Raw genomic sequence first — 18,011 nt, 5'->3', positions numbered from 1 at the left:
AGCATCTGGTCGAGACGGACAGCCAGTGCTCTGCCCCATCCGGCCTGGGTGCATCTGTGGGGAGGAGGGGAGAGAGGCCAAGCAGCTCTCGGACAGGTGGACTCCATCACCCCCCAAAGAGAGGAGGAGCCGGCTGCATAGGCCAGGAACTGAGGGAAGTGGGTCAGGATCAGAGGGGAGTTCCTCTCAAAAGAAAGAAGGACATAGGGGGCAGCTGGGTGGCTCAGAGGGCCAGTCCTAGAGACAGGAGGTTCTGGGTTCAAAGTTGACCTCAGATACTTCCCAGCTGTGTGACCCTGGGCAAGTCACTTCACCCCCTTTGCCTAGCCATTACTTCTCTTCTGCCTTGGAGCCAATACACAGTATTGACTCCAAGATGGAAGGTGAGGGTTTTAAAAAAAAAATAAAAGGGGGGCAGCTGGGTAGCTCAGTGGATTGAGAGCCAGGCCTAGAGATGGGAGGTCCTAGGTTCAAATCTGGCCTCAGCCACTTCCTAGCTGTGTGACCCTGGGCAAGTCACTTGACCCCCATTGCCTAGCCCTTACCACTCTTCTGCCTTGGAGCCAATACACAGTATTGACTCCAAGATGGAAGGTAAGGGTTTCTAAAAAAAAAATAAAAATAAAAATAAAAATAAAAATAAAAATAAAATAAAATAAAATAAAAGAAGGAAGGACTTACTAACAAGCAGGGCTCAAAATGCAGCAAGTAGCTTCTTAATGGAGCTGTTCAGGCAGAAACTGACCGAGCACTTGTAGGTCAGAGGGCATTCCCTGCAAAGAAAAGATGAACCACAGACGCACTCAACTCCAGAAGCATCTAGCCCAAGGGGGCCCTGAAGAAGGGGCCCTGCTAAAACTTCCCCCCAAAGTGGTCATCCAGCTTGTTTGCATCCTTTTAGCAACAGCGGGAACAATGTTGAACTGAGAATGGGAAGACCTGCCTTTGCCACCTGACTCTGCTACTTTCAATCTGTGTGTACTTGGGCAAGTCACTGAACCTCTCTCAGGCTTAGTTTCCTACTCTGTAAAATGAGAGAATTAGAGGGCAGCTAGGTGACACGGTGAAGAGAACACCAGGGCTGGACTTAGGGGAACCTGGGTTCAAATCTGGCCTCAGACACTTCCTAACTGGGTGCTCCTGGGCAGGTCATTTAACCCCGTTTGCCTAGTCCTTGCCCTTCTGTCCTAGAGTTGTTACTAGGACCAAGGTAAGGGTTGTTGTTTTGTTGTGTTTTTTTTAGTGAGGAATTCGCTATGGTCCCTCTCAGCTCAAAATCTAGTCCTGTGGCTCCCCAAGCTAGCCCATTCCACTTCAGTACAACATTCATTATTAGGGATTCTTCCGTACATTTAGTAACAGTGCTCAAGGCATGAGCTGACCAGGGCATAGTACAAGAGCACAATCACTTGCCCCTCAAGGCAGCTGAGGTTCTTGTTTACTTTTTTAGACACCACGTCACACTACTGATTTCATGTTAGGGTCCACTAAAGCCTACACGTGTTGTTCCCCAAACCACCCCGTCGTGGACTCGTGGAAGTGGCGTGTTTGTGTCTAGAGCTTTGCACTTGTCAAATGTCATCAAATTCAGTTTGAGCACATTCCAGCCGGTGCCTGATCTTAGAGTCAAAACCACTAGGATCTATGTAGGGTTTTAAGGTTTGCAAAGTGCTTTCTATATATTAACTCATTGATCTTCACAACAACCTGGTAAGGTAGGTGTTACTATTATTGCCATTTTACAGATGGGGAAACTAAGGTACAGACAAGTTAAGTGACTTGCCCAGGGTCACAGAGCTAGGAGGTGTCTGAGGCAGGATTCAAACTTAAGTCTTCCTATCTCTATGTCCTAAACTCTAGCTACTGTCTAATAACTGCTAAACCTATCAATAACATGACAGTCAGGGGGCAGCTGGGTGGCTCAGTGGATTCAATCAGGACCAGAGAGGGAAAATCCTGGGTTCAAATGTGCCCTCAGACACCCCCTAGCTGGGTGACCCTGGGCAAGTCACTTAACCCCCATTGCCTAGTCCTTACCACTCTTCTGCCTTAGAACCAATACATAGGATTGATTCTAAGATACAAGGTGAGGGGTTACAAAAGAGTCATTGGGGGGCATCGAGGTGGCTCAGTGGATCGGGGGCCAGGCCCAGAAATGGGAGGTCCTGGGTTCAAATCTGGGCTCAGATGCTTCCTAGCTGTGTGTGTGACCTTGTGCAAGTCACTCAACCCCCACTGCCCAGCCCTTACCACTCTTCTTCCTTGGAACCAATATCCGGTATTAATTCTAAGACAGAAGGTGAGGGTCTTAAAAATAAATAAATAACATGATAGTTATCCCCCCGAATTTTGTGTTATCCACAGGTTGACCACTCATACCACATAGGCCTTTATCCAAGTCACTGACAAAAATATTACCCAGCACAAGTCCAAACACAGATTACCTGGGACACTTCACTTAATAATCAATGATTATTCTTTGGATTTGCCCATTCAACCAATTCAGGCCTATCACTTGGAACACATCCTTTTGTCTCATCCACAAGAACAGCATGAAAAACACTGTCAGATCAGCTAACATCTAAGCAAATTCTATCTACCGTTCCCTGACCTATGAGTCCACTGATCATTTTTCTTTTTTATAAACTCTCACCTTCCATCTTGGAATCAACACTGTGTATTGGTTCCAAGGCAGAAGAGGTGTAAGGGCTAGGCAATGGGGGTCAAGTGACTTGCCCAGGGTCACACAGCTCGGAAGTGTCTGAGGCCATATTTGAACCCAGGACCTCCCATCACTGGGCCTGGCTCTCAATCCACTGAGCTACCCAGCTGCCCCCTGCTCATTTCTTTTTCAGTTATTGTGAGTGTATTTATGATCTGATGTGATTTTAGTAATCTTTTTAAAAATCCGAGGAGCTATTTTATTCATTTTCTGACATCTAGTTTTATCACTTAGTGACCGTTTCACTTTCAATTTTATTAATTTCTCCCTTAATTTTCAGAATTTCCAGTTTGATAGTCAGGGATGCTAGATTTGATGTTATTCAAATTTTTGCAACAGCATACCCCTCTGACGGATTTTTTAAAAAACCCTCATCTTCCATCTTGGAATCAATGTCCAAAGCAGAAGAGTGGTAAGGGCTAGGCAATGGGGGTTAAGTGACTTGCCCAGGGTCACACAGCTAGGAAGTGTCTGAGGCCAGCTTTGAACCCAGGATCTCCCATCTCTAGGCCTGGCTCTCCATTCACTGAGCTACCCAGCTGCCCCCACTTTTTTTTCCTTTGATGAGTTCTGTTTTTCCTTTTACCCTGACAAAACAATCTTTTTTTTTTTCATGTAAATAATAAGCTACAAGCCTGAAATAAGTCCTTTCATTATTTAGCCTCTTCCCAGTAGTAGTACTTACTTATCTTTCTTGTGCTTCTGTGCAGGGTGGCATGGCCGTCCATCTCTAGGTTTTGTTGTTATTTTAAGGAATGACTCAAATGGCTCTTCTCCACTGAACGTCCATCTTTTCTTGTGGATGAGACACCTAAAGGGTTTCAAAGGTATACATAGAATCTGGGATTGCAGCTTGGGCTCACTCAATTGCCTTGGGAAATGTCTGTCCCTTCCCCTCTCTGACTTCTAGTAAACTCAGAATCATCATGTTCTTTGGTTTGCCTTTCCTTCTTATCCAAAGGTCTTTCTCCTCGCTGCTTGCAAAATTTGACACCGAAAAGTTCAACTGAACCATGCTGTGTCCTAGAGTTCAGAGCATGGCAACAGCAGCAATCTGTGGATTCTCTGAAACGACACTTTGCTATCTGTATTCAAAAGTTGTGGACGCTCTTCTCCGATTATTTCTGGCATTATGGTATTCAGGGTTTTTGATTTATCATGTTATTTTCTTCGACCTATAATCCTTAACTTATCTCTGCACCTCCTGCCTCCAAGGCCAATTACTTTGGCTCATATGGAATTTGTGTTCTCGGAAAATTACTACTCTTTGCTTCTCCTTCTACCACATTTTCCTCCACTTCAGTATTTTGTGCTCTAAATCCGTTAATCTCTTTTCCTTCTTCAGGAAAATTCTCTATAATGGATTCTATTTTTCCTCGCCTGAAAATTGTTTTAAAAAATCTGTGATGAATAATACTGTTTTGTGAGCTTTAATTTGACCTAAATGCCTTCTTTTATAAATGTTATTTCTCTAGGACTTTCTGAGATTTCTTCTTATTGTCCCATAATGTCTGGCGTCCGTCAAAAGCAGAATGCCTTAACCTGGGCTCAGAAACTGGATTTTTCTCTATTTTAATAAATATAGTTCAATAGAATTCATTTCTATTACAATCCTATGTGTTTTACTTCATGCATTTGGAAACACGATGGTAGGAGTGCAGCTAGGTGGCTCAGGGGATTGAAAGCCAGGCCTAGAGACCAGAGGTCCTGGGTTCAAATGTGACCTCGGACACTTCCTAGCTGAGGGACTCTGGGCAAGTTACTCAACCCCTATTGCCTAATCCTTACCGCTCCTCTGCCTTGAAACCAATTTCTAAGCCAGACCATTAGGGTTTAAAAAAAAAAAAAAACCTTAGGGTTTTTCTATGGGCTTCACCAGGTCACCAAAGAGGCCTAGGCCACACAAAAAGGTTAAGAACCCGGGCCAAAGGAGCCTTTCATCAGGCACTTCCGGTTCCCCTTCCTTTGTATTATAATCGCTCACATGGGTTTCTCTAGGCATTCTGGCTCTCCTCTGGGGGTTTACCTGTTTAGGCCTAGGCTTTTCTTCTAGAAACTTCAGGCATCTCAGCTCTTTCGTGGCATTTCCCATCTCTCTGCTCGTTTTCGGGCCTCTCCCAACAACCTCCCAGGTACAGACCCCCTCGGCTTCGGAGCTACTTCAGTCTCTTACCGTAAGGATATCTGAGAAGGAGAACTATTACTTCTGCTTCCAATCAGGTCCACTTTTCCTCAGGAAAGGAACCGCCAACTTCCACAGGTCCGCGATCTGTTTGCCCGATCCCGATTCCGATTCCGATTCCGCATTGCTCACTTCCGGCCTCTACGTAACAGAGCTGGAAGAACGTCACTTCCTGTTGGGGGAGGTGGTTTGAGCCCAGTCACGAGAGCACTGGGTATGGTTTCCCTGAGAGAAGAACTTCCGGAACAGGTTTGGGCCAGCTCACTTCCAGTTCATTTCCCATAATCCTGAGGAAGGTCCCGCACAAGCGCACTGTCAGCACACCAAATTCCGGTCATGCTCGCCTCCTTTCTTTCACGTGGCGGGGCCAATTGCAGGCTGACAGAGCCGAGCCAATATTGGGGATCAAAGGCTCCCTCACCCAAGATGCCCCTCAGGCTTTTGCCTTCGCCCGTGCTTGCCTAGTGAGCTCTCGAAATATTAAAATCCCGTGTGTTCGAGTTTCAGGTTAACGAATTCTACTTCCGGGGCAGAGTTCCTTTGTGCTCTCTGGGGTCCAATGGAGGAGATCCGAGGAGAGACCTAACTGACTGCTTGGCCAGGCCATAAGTCACTCCACGAGCTTTCGGGAATCCCTGCCAGGCCTCGGCAAAGCCTTCTTCAGCTCCTCCGCTGCGGCTATGGGCATCTAATGTGTCTCCTGATTTGAACTCATCAGACACAGCCCAGGCTCAGCAATATTTCCAATGCAGAGATCATTCTCCTTAGAAGAGAAAAAAAAAGCCAAAGAGGTGCAGGCCTTCTCTGTGTTGGTCATGACCATCATCCCACCTACTCCCAAGCAGTATTCTTTCAGCTTTACGCTTCCAGTTCTAGATGGTGGCTACTGAGCACCATGTTGTTACCTTCCATTCCCAGAATCCGGGGATGGGGGTGGGGGGTGGAGGGGGTGGCGGGTGCCCCACATCATCTAATTTTCCACAATAAAGCTTTTTTAAAGCCTTTTCTTTTTTCTGTCCTGAGTTTTCCTCAGCAGTCTCCACTCTCCTGGAATGTAAATGCTCCTCATGTTATTTTTTTATGATCCATTACGTAGGGTTTTCTCGTTTGAAATGACTTTGTATTCCTTTGCATGGAAGAGGCAGCCAGGAGTAGAGAGCAGACTTGGGAGTCAGTGGCTTGAAGGGTTCAAATCCCCTTGTGTCCTAAGTCTAGCTCTGTAACTGTAGGACAGTCATGAAAATTTTCAGTGTCCCAGGCAACACTCTAAGGCTATTACTAGTATGTAGCTTGCAAATATGATTATGTCCTCACCCTCAAATCAGACAGGGCTCGATGGGGACAGGATTGGGGTTTTGATGTTAAAGGATCACTCTACTGCAAATATGAATAATATGGAAATGGGTTTTGAACACTAAAAAAAAAAACGATGACTCTCAAAGGCAGGGCAGTAACAGCACTCCATGAATGTCCGTTACTCTTCTTTTTCCTGGCTCCTTTCTTGGATTTTGGCTCCGATGAATTGTGGGCAATCACCACTGTTATTCTTCTGAATCTTCCTAGTTGATCCTCACAACAACTCTGTAGGGAAGGAAGTTGCTCTAGGTGTTATAGGCCTCATTACGCAGAGGAGAAAACAGTTTCGTGAGGTTGCCTGTGCAGTCACACACAGTTAGAAATGTCTTGAGATGGGATTGGAATTCTGGTTTTCCCACCTCTGCACTCGTCATACATGCCTCACTGAGGCTCATGGGTAAGGATCCAGGTAAAGCCGCTTTTATCAGCCATTTGAGGTGCACACCATCTCTGGCCGGGAGCCAGTGCCGAAATCTAAATCACATTCTCAGACACCATTTTCTTAACCAGCTATTCATGTCCCAAATCTGCTTTTCTTTTCTGGAGCCTTTGCTTTCAATCAGCAGCTTTGATGATAACACCACCTGCGCCCTGATGTCTTCAGGCTCTTGCCTGGACTTCAGAGTCCCTAGAAGACTCCTTGTGGAAGTATCCTCTGTGCCCCCATAACTCACCAGACGTGAGTAGTAGTTGTGGACGGCTGCTGTCCGCACTTAAATATGGCGTTAGATCTGGGCTTCTTCAATTCTGCTCTCCAAATGTGTTCTTCAAATTTTCTGCAAACTATTTCAATATAAATCAGTTTTCTTTTTTAATCCTGAAGCACTTTTTTATTTTTTTAAATAACCCTCACATTCTGTCTTAGAATTAATACTGTGTATTGGTTCTAAGGGAGAAGAGTGGTAAGGGCTAGGGAATGGGGGTCAAGTGACTTGCCCAGGGTCACACAGGGTGAGAATTAAAATTAATATACAATAACTCCAAATACTATACTTAATAAGATTTATTAAAATAACTAAAATAAAAGTTAAAGTAAAAAGGGCACTAACTAAGCCGTGGTCCTAAGAGAAGAGAGTGAGAGGGAGGAGTTACAAAACTTGACCAGGCAACGTGGTGGAGAGAGGAGAGGAATTCTGGGAAATGCAAAAGGCATTCTGCAGAACATAGTTCAAAGGTACAAAATTTCCACTTATATAGGAGCTAGGAAGTATCTGAGGCCAGATTTGAACCCAGAACCTCCCATCTCTGGGCCTGGCTCTCAATCCACTGAGCCACCCAGCTGGCCACCCAAAGCATTTTATTTCAGGCACTTAAAAACATGATTCTGAGAAGAGAGCCATAGGATTCTCCAGACTGCTAACAGTATATAGGACATGGAAAAGGCTAAGAAGCCCTAAGTTAGATGGATAATTTCTAGAGCTTGTCCATCAGTATGAATAAGTATATGTATATCAACACAAGGGAATGATGACTTGGCTCCAGAATTAAACACGAAGAGGATCAGAGACTGGCTCACCTTTGGGAAATTACCAACATCCTTTAATGACTTCAAGCTTCCTCCAGAAAGGAAGGTCCATCTTTGTCATCTCAGTTTCCTCTTGGTGTTGCTTGGCCATGAGTCACACAGTGATACAAACACTATTCAAAACACTGAAAAAAAAAGCAAACGGAAGAGGTCAATGGAGAAGGGAATGAGGGGTGTGAGTGGGCTATAACATTAAACTAATGAGGAATTCTGCAGAAGAATTTTGAGCAAAGGATGTTATTGAGGAAATGTGTGCTGGGAAAAGAAAATGAGCAAGCGACAGGGTGAGAGCAAGAGGTAACTAATGGACAATCCATGTGCTCTAATGGTATCCTTCCAATGTCAAGAGAAAGCATGGGGAGGCAGCTAAGTAGCTCAGTGGATTGAGAGCCAGGCCTAGAGACGGGAGGTCCTAGGTTCAAATCTGGCCTCAGACACTTCCCAGCTGTGTGACCCTGGGCAAGTCACTTGACCCCCATTGCCTAGCCCTTACCACTCTTCTGCCTTGGAACCAATACACAGTATTGACTCCAAGATGGAAGGTGAGGGTTAAAAAAGAGAGAGAGAGAACATGGAAGGTCCCCAGAGCATGGGGTGGACCAGTAGACATGGATGAGAGTGTCACAGGATAGGCAGGCATAGAGGGTCCACTTGCCTCACTGGATGGAACATATACATTGATGAGATCATAGATCCATTATTGGTACAGATCTATCATTAGTATTGATGAATGATTCAAAATGGAACCAGACTCCCCCCCTTTAGCTTAATCTCTGTTTTTATGTAGGATCATAAGTTAGAGCCTTAGAATTCATCTAATCTAGATTCTTCATTTTACTTATGGGGAAGCTAAAGCCCAGAGCAGCTTGGTAGCCCAGGAGACAGAGTTACGGGCCTGGAGATAGGAAGATTCATCTCCAGTTCAAATCTCGCCTCAGATATTTACTAGCAGTGTGACCCTGGGCAAGTCACTTAACCCTGTTTACCTCAGTTGCCTTATCTATAAACGGAACTGGAGAAGGAAATAATAAACTACTCCCAGATCTTTGCCAAGAAAACCTCATATGGGTCATGAAGACTCAGACATGACAGAAAAACAACTGAACAACAACAAAGCCCAGAAGAGATAAAATAATTTACCCAAGGTCACCCAGTTGGTAAGTAGCAGAGCTGAGATTCGAACCCAGGTTTGGTGACTCCAAATCCAGGCCTCTTTTCAGTCCATTCCACCAAGCTGCCTCTACTCTGTCATGCAAATTATCATGCAAATCTTCAGATTCAAAGGGGGGAAAAAAAGCCCTCTGATCCCAAACAATGTGATAGAGTCTCCCCAGAAAGCAGAGATAGCCCATTAGGATGCTGAGAACACCCTTTGAAGGGGGTGGGGCCCGTTTCCCCAGTGCCCCCAGAAACCCTTCTGACCCTGGAGAGGCACAGCAGGTCCCTGCCGCCAGCCCATCTGACAGGTCATCTCTCACCCTGGCAAACACCCTGCAATTTGCAAAATCCTTTTCATGTCGTGCCCAAAGTGCTCATTTCTCATCTCTAGAGACATCCCCTAGAAAAATGGGGCCGGGCTGGAGCAAGGCATCTTGGAAGCTCCAAAGAAGAGAAAAGGGGAAGGGGAGAGAGAGAGAGGAAGAGGGGAAGAGAGAGAGAGAGAGAGAGAGAGAGAGAGAGAGAGAGAGAGAGAGAGAGAGAGAGAGAGAGAGAGAGGGAAGGAGGGAGAGAGGGAGGGAGGGAGGGAGAGAGAGGGAGGGAGAGAAAGAGAGAGGGAAGGAGGGAAAGATGGAGACAGAGATAGAGAGACAGAGAGAAAGGGAGGGAGAGAAAGAGTGGGAGGGAGAGAGAGGGAGAGACAGAGAGAAGAGAGAGAAGGAGGGAGAGACAGAGAGATAGACAGAGAGGGGGGGGGAGGGAGGGAGAGGGGGGAAGAGAGAGAGTGGGAAGGAGGGAGAGACAGAGACAGAGAGACAGAGAGAGAGGGAGGGAGAGAGAGGGAGAGACAGAGAGAAGAGAGAGATGGAGGGAGAGAGAGGGAGAGAGACAGAGAGAGAAGAGAGAGACAGACAGACAGACAGAGAGACAGAGAGACAGACAGAGAGAGAGAGAATAGTTAGCAGAAGCCTCTTCTACCTGTCAGAATAAGGAATCAAGAATAAAAAGCAAGAACTTGGGGATCCAGGAATGTGATTCCAGTTACCAGCTCCACACTGACTTTTTCGAGGGATTCTGTAAGCCCTAGGCATGGAAGGATACTGATCTGAATTTTTTCTCCAGCAATGCTACTCCCTCGACCCGTTGCCCCCCATGTCCCCATCATGCACATTTGCACCTCTAAGCCTTTGCTCATGTCACTACCACTTAACACTCCTACCCCCCTCCCATCACCACACACACACACACAATCTTCTAATCCTAAATATTTTCCCTGAAACTCCAAAAGCACATTGTGATAGGGTGGAAGAACACTGGACTGAATATTAGGAGATCTGGGTTCTAGTCTTGGCTCTGCCACTCATTTGTTATGTGACTCCCACAAGCGTACTTTGGAATTGTTTTTTTCAATTGGAAAATTGCAGAGTGGGGAGATGAATTAGGTGAATTCTAATAGTCTATATCTCAATGTCCTGAGCAACTCAAACATAAAAATGTTCTAATTTCTCTCCTTTCCTTTTTTTAAAGGTAAACAGGGTTAAGTGACTAACCCAAGTTCACACAGCTAGAAAATGTCTGATCCCAGATTTGAACCCAGCTATTCCCAACTCCAGGCCTGGCTCTCTATCCACAGTACCATCTGGCTGCCCCCAATGTCCTAATTTCTAATGTCCTTTCCAGCTCATACATTCCATTTCTAAAATTCTTACTGATTCTAACATTCTATGTTCTATAATCAAGAGTTCTTTCTAACTCTGACATGATTTTTAAGATTCTTTCCAATTCTAACAATCAGTTTCATGTTCTAGGGTCCTTCTTGGACCTGACATATATTTGAGGTTCCAAAGTTCCTTCCAACTTCAATAGTCTGTATATGATTTCCTGAAGTCCCTTATTCTATCTTTAAAGTAAAATAGAAACAGTGAAATCTTCCCAAGACTTCTCTGTCCTAGCTTGGGATTGGGAGCACAGTAGCAAAGAGCCAGGATTCAGAGACTGGAGACTGGGAACTCTGGCCCCGCCTCTGCTCTTTCCTTCTCCCTTATCTACAAGTCCCTTCATCTTCCTGAGTGACTGCTTCCTCAACTGCCTACTCCACAGGGCGACTGGGGGGAATCCAACAAAATCCTGAATGTAAAAGCACTTTGTAAAGTGCATGCTCCACACTCAAGGGATGATGATGCTTGTGCAGAGTCTTGAGGAGCAATATAGCAGAATGGATAGAATGCTAGATTTCCATTCAGAAAGTCAGGAAAGCTCCAAATTCCCCCTCCACCATAATGACTCAGATTCTAAGCTATCCAACCATCTCAGTGTTCCTCCTTTCCCTGGAATTTTCTTTCTTTTTTTAAACCTTTTACCTTCTGTCCTAAGACAGAATCAATATTGTGTATTGGTTCTAAGGCAGAAGAGCTGTAAGAGTGAGGCAATGGGGGTGAAGTGACTTGCCCAGGGTCACACAGCTAGGAACTGTCTGAGGCCACATTTGCACCCAAGACCATTTCTGGGCCTGGCTCTCAATCCACTGAGCTACCCTTCCCCCTTCCCTGAAATTTTCTAAACTGATATACACAGGGCCTGTCCTCCAATGAAATCCCAGGCCTAGACCAAAGCCCTAAAGAATACAAAGTACCTGACATACTTTATCTCAGTAGATCCCCATAACAACCCTGTGAGATAAATGCCATGCATAATGTTACCCCATTTTACAGATAGGGAAATAGGCACAGAGAGGTTACAAGGTGACTTGCCCAGGGTGATACAGCCAGAAAGTGTCTGAGCTGGGAGTGAAACCTAGTTCTCCCTGACTCGAAGTCCCACACTCTTGGTACAGAGCAATTTTTAGATATTGGAGAGAGATTGGTGGTGGGAGCTGTGAGTGCTTGCGATGTACTGTTGTTGACCTTACCCAGTCATTTGGGTAAGCACCAAACATTTACAGAACCATTTTTTGAGAAGTGCCAAATTTAGTACCATTCCTTCCATGCTCTAAGGCTTAGGCACGTGACCATTTTCCTTGAAATCGACATCCACTCATAAGAAGAATGTTGTTTTTAATGATGTCACCTAAATGATATTCCTTCGAGTGAGTGAGGCTGGAAGCTGGGCTCAGAAGCCAGCCTCAGTGCGTCATTTCACTATTTTAAGTTATCATGGGTACTCAGAGTTGATTTTGAAAAAAAATCCCCAAGGATCCAGGTTTTCTCCTCTAGACCTAACGGTGCTCCCAGGTGTTGCTGAGGAATGGAAGATACACCCAAAAAGACCATTCGCTATTCTGATACTGATCCATTCAATGTATTTTAAATGCTACATCACTCCAACTTAGCCCTGAAAAACCCACTTCTTCCATGAAGCCTTCCTAAATCAATCCGAAGACCCCGATGGTTTTCCAGCCTCTCTACGATTCCTTCCAACCCCATTATGCCATGCCCTCCAACTTCTCCTTCTTCAGTTTGAATGCACATATTCAGTCACATACTGCAGGTTTGGTGTGTAGGTCTTACATGTTTGTGAGGACACTGGATGGGAAATCAAGAAGTTTGGGTTCAAGACTCAATGTGTCCCTGTGTGATTTGGGGCCAGTCACTTTAAAGCCGTCTCTGATTTATTAACTTGTACAATGAGAGGGCTGGGCCAGATAAACTGGGTTCCCTTCCAGCTCGAATATTCCATGTTCTAAGGTTCCTCCCAGTTCTGATATTCTCAGTTCTAAGGTCCCTTCCCAACTCTGGCATTTCTTGTTCTTAAGGTCTCTTAGCAGCTCTAATATTTCTTGTTCTAGGGAACCTCTGGGCTCTTGATGTTCCGTGTCCAGATTTATGATAATAATAACACCTCATAGCTATGAGATTTTGTATACACCCTATCTTATTTGGGCCTATGACCCTGTGATATAAGGTAGTAAAAGTATTTTTATCTCAACTTTATAGATAAGAAAATGGAGAGGGGGCAGCTGGGTGGCTCAGTGGATCGAGAGCCAGGCCTAGAGATGGAAGGTCCTAGATTCAAATCTGGCCTCAGACACATCCCAGGTGAGTGACCCTGGACAAGTCACTTGACTCCCATTGACTAGCCCTTACCACTCTTCTGCCTTGGAACCAATGCATAATATAGATTCTAAGACAGATGGTCAGGGTTTAAAAAAAGAAAATGGAGACCCATTAAGGGGGTTACCCCGGGTCCTGAAGCAGATCCAGTACTAGATCTCAGGTCTTCTGATTCTAAATCCATTGCTCTTACCACCACACAATGCCTGGCACATCAGAAATATTTATTGATGAATATGGAAATAGGTCTTGATCAATGACACAAGTAAAACCCAGTGGAATTGTGTATCGGCTACAGTGATGGTGGTGAGGAGAACATTAACATGGGAAAATATTCTAAATTAATTAAATAAAAATTTTCAATTCAAAATGAAATTTTAAAAAAAGAAAAAAGAAAGAAATATTTATTGGTGGCCTGGCATGAGAAGTTTTCAGTGATGTTCTTGCTAATGCAGTGACCAACGTCCTATAAGGATATGGTCAGAAGGGCTCTGAAAAGAAGCCACACTCAACAGCAGAGTCACATTTCCACACCAAGTGGTTCCTTCCCGCCACAAGCATTTGCTGTTGAGGATCCCCAGTTAGTCGAGTCAGACCGAATCAGACTCCAGTTGGCCTTATGCTATGTTGAGGTAGATGGTCACAAACTGATAGGCTGTAAGAAATAGGAAGAAGACTCCTCCCTTTCCGCCATAGTGGGCCCAAACTCCACCATTCAGAACACATGCATTTGGGAATAATTTGCAAGCATTTCTTAAGCACCCACAAAGTGCCAGGTACTGAGCTAGGCACCAAGGATGCAAAAACAAATAAAATAGTCGTTGTCCTCAAGGAGCTTATATTCTATCAGTAAGGATAAGGTCCATGCCCACCGTCTGGGGCACAAGCCTAGTTAGTACTGTCAAGGAATTAACCTTAAGGCGATAAAGCCCAGAAAAAGTACTATTTCTCTTAGAAAAGCATAACATGCAGCTACCACCTGTTATCCCATGAGATGCCCCCATTCCCCTCCTTGCCTACCAATGGGGCTTTGCTCCAGAGGACAAAACTCAGCAAATTTCAGTGGAGAGTTAGGAAAGATTAGCTAAGGGTTAGAGCTCTCTGCAAATTGAATGGGCCATCTCCAGAAGTGGCGGGTTACTTACCTGGAGGTCTGGGCGCCCATTTGTCTGGGATGTTGGTCGTAAAGGAAGTTCTTATCCAGGTACAAATTAGACTAATACCTCTCCTCCGTGAGGTTGGTCAAATGTGTCTTAGGGGCCTGCTCTATTCCTGAATCCCTTTCAGAGTTGCTTTCTCATCTTTTAGGGGCCCCCACTTCTTATGAAGGGGAAAACACTTGGTGGATCTACAGCTAGTATCAGAGGACCCAACTCCAAGGCCCCTGGAGATGATCCAGCTGAGGCCCTTGATCTTGATGACCAAGGCTCCTTTTCGGGCACTGCTCTAAAAGACCTCCTTGACTGGATCCTCAACTTGGCTAAGCTCTAACTTGACCTGCCAGGACCTTGCGCATGCTTGAGTAAACCCTGATTCGCTGAATTGGCCCATAGAGCCCATGGCCCAGAACCAAAGCTCCAGGGATTCCCATGCCTGGTATCGAGTCTTGTTTTATAGGGAATCCCCACATAACCACTGGTAAGGCAATCTGGAAATCGCCCAGACCTTCTTCCCAAAGGACAGAGCTCAACTGCCTCTCTTTCCCAGTTCCCTCACGAAGCCAGCGCCACCAATCAGGGGATGGAGAAGGGCCCCCCCTTGGGCGTCCTTGAGTCACACCCGCTGCTAGAGAGTGAAGGACAAAAGGCTAAGAGCAGAAAGCATTCATCTTTCGCTGAGCTCTGTGGGGGTGCTGGGACTCCTGGGTTTCATCTCCCCCATGAAGCAGGAGGTGAAAATACGTTTGGATGGAGCGTTAATTACCTTCCTCAAAGTGAGGAGCTGGCTACAGGAAAGCTGATCTGCTCCAAAGCAGCTGGGGGGAGGAGGGAGAAGGCAGGAGGAGGAGGAGGAGGAGGAGGAGGAAGGGCTCCCCATGTCCCAGGCCACAGTCTACTCTGCAGAATTAAACACTGACGACAATCACCCTGCTCTGAACCCTCTGGGGCAATTAGTGAATGTGTCTCCATTTATCTTTCTCTGACAGTATATGATTTTAAGGCAATTTGAGATGTTTGTTTTAAGAAGGAGAAACTGGACATTTTAGCACCATCTGCTGGTGTTAAAATTAGCTCCGGAAACCGAACACCAGCTACTTATCTCGCTCACACGCTGGGCGTCTTCTGACTCCAATTAGTAAAGGTTAATTGCCTGGCTTTGGTCCCAGACCCTTCAGATGACTCATTGAGGGAGGCGGGTGTCCTCAAGGGAAGGCCCCTTAGGAGCCCAAGAGCTGTCAGCCTCCCCAACAGAAGAGTGGCCACCACCTACATGACAAGCTTGGGAGGACCTTGAGAAGGTTCTCCTGACCCCAGGAATCTCAGCCACTGGCCACCAAGAGTACCTGAAGTTCCCCTATTTAAAAATCTCTTCATTTCTGGAGGCATTTTGGGTCTCCCAGAATCCACTGGGAAAATGTTGATATTCCTCAAAGGGGAAGCACCTGAAACCTTTATTCATTAAAACTTGGGCAGGGGTTAGCAGCATGCCATCAGGAGTAAGGCTTTGTAGAAAGGAACATGGAATAGATCCCAAGAGAGGAAGACGGGACAACCCTTTGGGCTCAGGCAAAGGAGACCTGAGGTCTAAGTTTACTACCCATTGAGTTAGTTGTGGAGAGTCTCCTTGAGTAAGGTCAGGGGACAGAGAAGAGAATAAGGAGAAGGGATACTTCAACCCGGTTCAAAACAATGCTAAGCCTCTTGGCTCCAATTTTAGCCCTCTTTTGGCCTACATTGGTGTAATGTTTTCCAACACTTCATAGTGTAACTCATGGCACAGAACCAAAGCTCTAGATTTACACAGACAAGGTTTAGTCTTGGGGGCTTCTCACAAATCACTCTCTGACTCAAGCCCCCACCCAGAGTTTCCCTTGGGAACTTCAAAATTTGGCTCATGTCTAGGTCTCTATAGAAAAGGTATTTTTAAAAAAGTTTGCATGCAAGCACTCAGGGTAACAATACCTAAAATACAGACCAAGATTTATCGAGCCTAACAGAAAATAGAAAGGACACTCCACTTGGAGCCCTTAAACAGTCAAAAATGAAAAGCCCCACAGCTGTGGTTGCTCTCCTCACCCCAGAAAGGAGAAGTCTGTGGATTCACTAACGTTGACCCTCTCTTCAGTTGAGCTTCAGTCTCCCAAGAACACAGATGGCTTCCTCAAGACCTATAACAGTGGGCCAACTGAGACACCCCCAAAGTGGAAAGAACTTAAAGCCGTTCGAGAGTCCACTCCACTCCCTGATGTGCACAGTCCAAGTAGCTCACATTACCAAAGAAAAGCAAGGTCCAGGTTTGCTTATATATTTATATGCTATATATATACTAGGTCTCATTTCCTCAAGGCTACTTGGATCTAGTTTCTCCTTTCTTCAGGAAATTCTCCACTTGGTCCAGGAACTCCTCCTCTGATTCAAAAGGTATGGTCCCAGAATTCCTCTGTTTGTACAGGAATTCCTTTATCTCTAGGCCATTGCCTCTCCACTGATGCTAGCTCACATTTCTGTAGCGCCCAGCTGGGCCAAGGAACTCTCTCCCACCCAAATGCTACCTCTGCCACTGCTATCTCTGGAACCACATGGTTCCTCCTCTCTGTAAGGACCCTGTAGTTCCCTGATCTGCATGGTATTCTGGAAGGACCATATTGTTTTCCCTCCAAGAAATTGTAATCTATGTATATCTTACTAGCTTCTTTCTGGCCATCTCAGCTTTGGTCCTCTGTTTCTGCAGCTGCCCCTTTTAAAGGCCTCGTCCAAGGGTGTAGTCCACGTGGAGTTGGTGGGAATATTTACCCACATCATCAATGTCAGAAAAAGGAACTCCTCTTTAACCTCTGGCCTTGTTAACCTTGTATATCGTCCACAATAGCTAATAACTGACATTTCTACAGTACTTTAAGGTTTTCCAAGTCTAATCCTCACAATAAGTCTGCAAAGCAGTCACTACAGAGGCGATTATCTCTGTTTTACAGATGAGGAAACCAAGGCTCAGAGAAGTTAAGGGGCTTGTCTGGGATCAAACTGCTAACGACCATCAGAATAAGAATTTGAATTCAGCTCTTCCTGACTCCAAGTTCTACGATCTTTCCATTAGACAATGATGCCTTTTAATGAGACATTGGAAAGGAGGCTCCTGCTGAATACCCAGTCTTGAACATGATTGGAGGCACACCAAGCCTATGGCCTCCCACCACCATGATCTCAATCCATATAGCTGCATTCAGGTGGATAGTGGTGCCCCAACTTGGGCTGCCCCAGTCTAGCTGGCTAGGAGAACCCAAGAGCACAGCTCATGGGCACAATCAGATCAATTCTGCCTTTTTAAATTACAAAGCTAGAACTTTTGAAAAAATAGTTTCTTAAAGGGGTATCCAGCATAGATACTGCACATACAGCATGATCCTGAACCCGGGAGGGGAGCAATTGAAAAGTTTCCTCCATGGATTCTATAATTCATTCAAAACCTATTGACCTAGTCAAAGAAATCAGAAAAGTAAAGCAGATAAGATAGGATTGTGACTCACAGCCCATTGAGCCATTCAGTCATTCAATAGCATATATCTACAGAAGGACAATAAGCTGAGCCCAGACTCATGTAGAAGGAAGCGAGCAGGCTAGATAGTATCTTGCGGAAATACAAAGCTTTCAATGATCCCAGGCTGCTCACTCCCATGCAGTTTACCCTTTATAAACCAATATTCTCTCAGCAATGCTATCTGGTTGCAAATTACAGAAACAGAAGGGTGAATGGTGGGGAGAAGGAGCTACATCCAGTGATAAATTATCTCCGAGAAACATCATCAAAGATATCATGAGACGTGTCTGACTGGGAAGAACAGGTAGATGAGGAATCTAACAA

The 18,011-nt window shown here is 45.4% G+C and overlaps 1 long non-coding RNA gene across 6 annotated transcripts in view; it reads right to left on the bottom strand.

The window, feature by feature from the left end:
• Positions 1 to 18,011, bottom strand: part of LOC103094104 (uncharacterized) — a 73,069-nt gene that overhangs the window by 26,326 nt on the left and 28,732 nt on the right. For all 6 annotated transcript variants that reach the window (XR_008914420.1, XR_008914421.1, XR_008914419.1 and 3 more), the window contains exons 3-6: positions 7,777 to 7,910; positions 4,896 to 7,043; positions 3,408 to 3,533; positions 682 to 773 (exon numbers count right to left, since the gene is read on the bottom strand). This is a non-coding gene — a long non-coding RNA (uncharacterized LOC103094104). The remainder of the gene's footprint in view (positions 1 to 681; positions 774 to 3,407; positions 3,534 to 4,895; positions 7,044 to 7,776; positions 7,911 to 18,011) is intronic.

Source organism: Monodelphis domestica, chromosome X (genome assembly GCF_027887165.1).
Source record: "Monodelphis domestica isolate mMonDom1 chromosome X, mMonDom1.pri, whole genome shotgun sequence".
Classification (NCBI taxonomy): Eukaryota; Metazoa; Chordata; class Mammalia; order Didelphimorphia; family Didelphidae; genus Monodelphis; species Monodelphis domestica.
The sequence above is the reverse complement of the archived record's forward strand: the minus strand, read 5'-3'. Positions and strand labels throughout refer to the sequence as shown.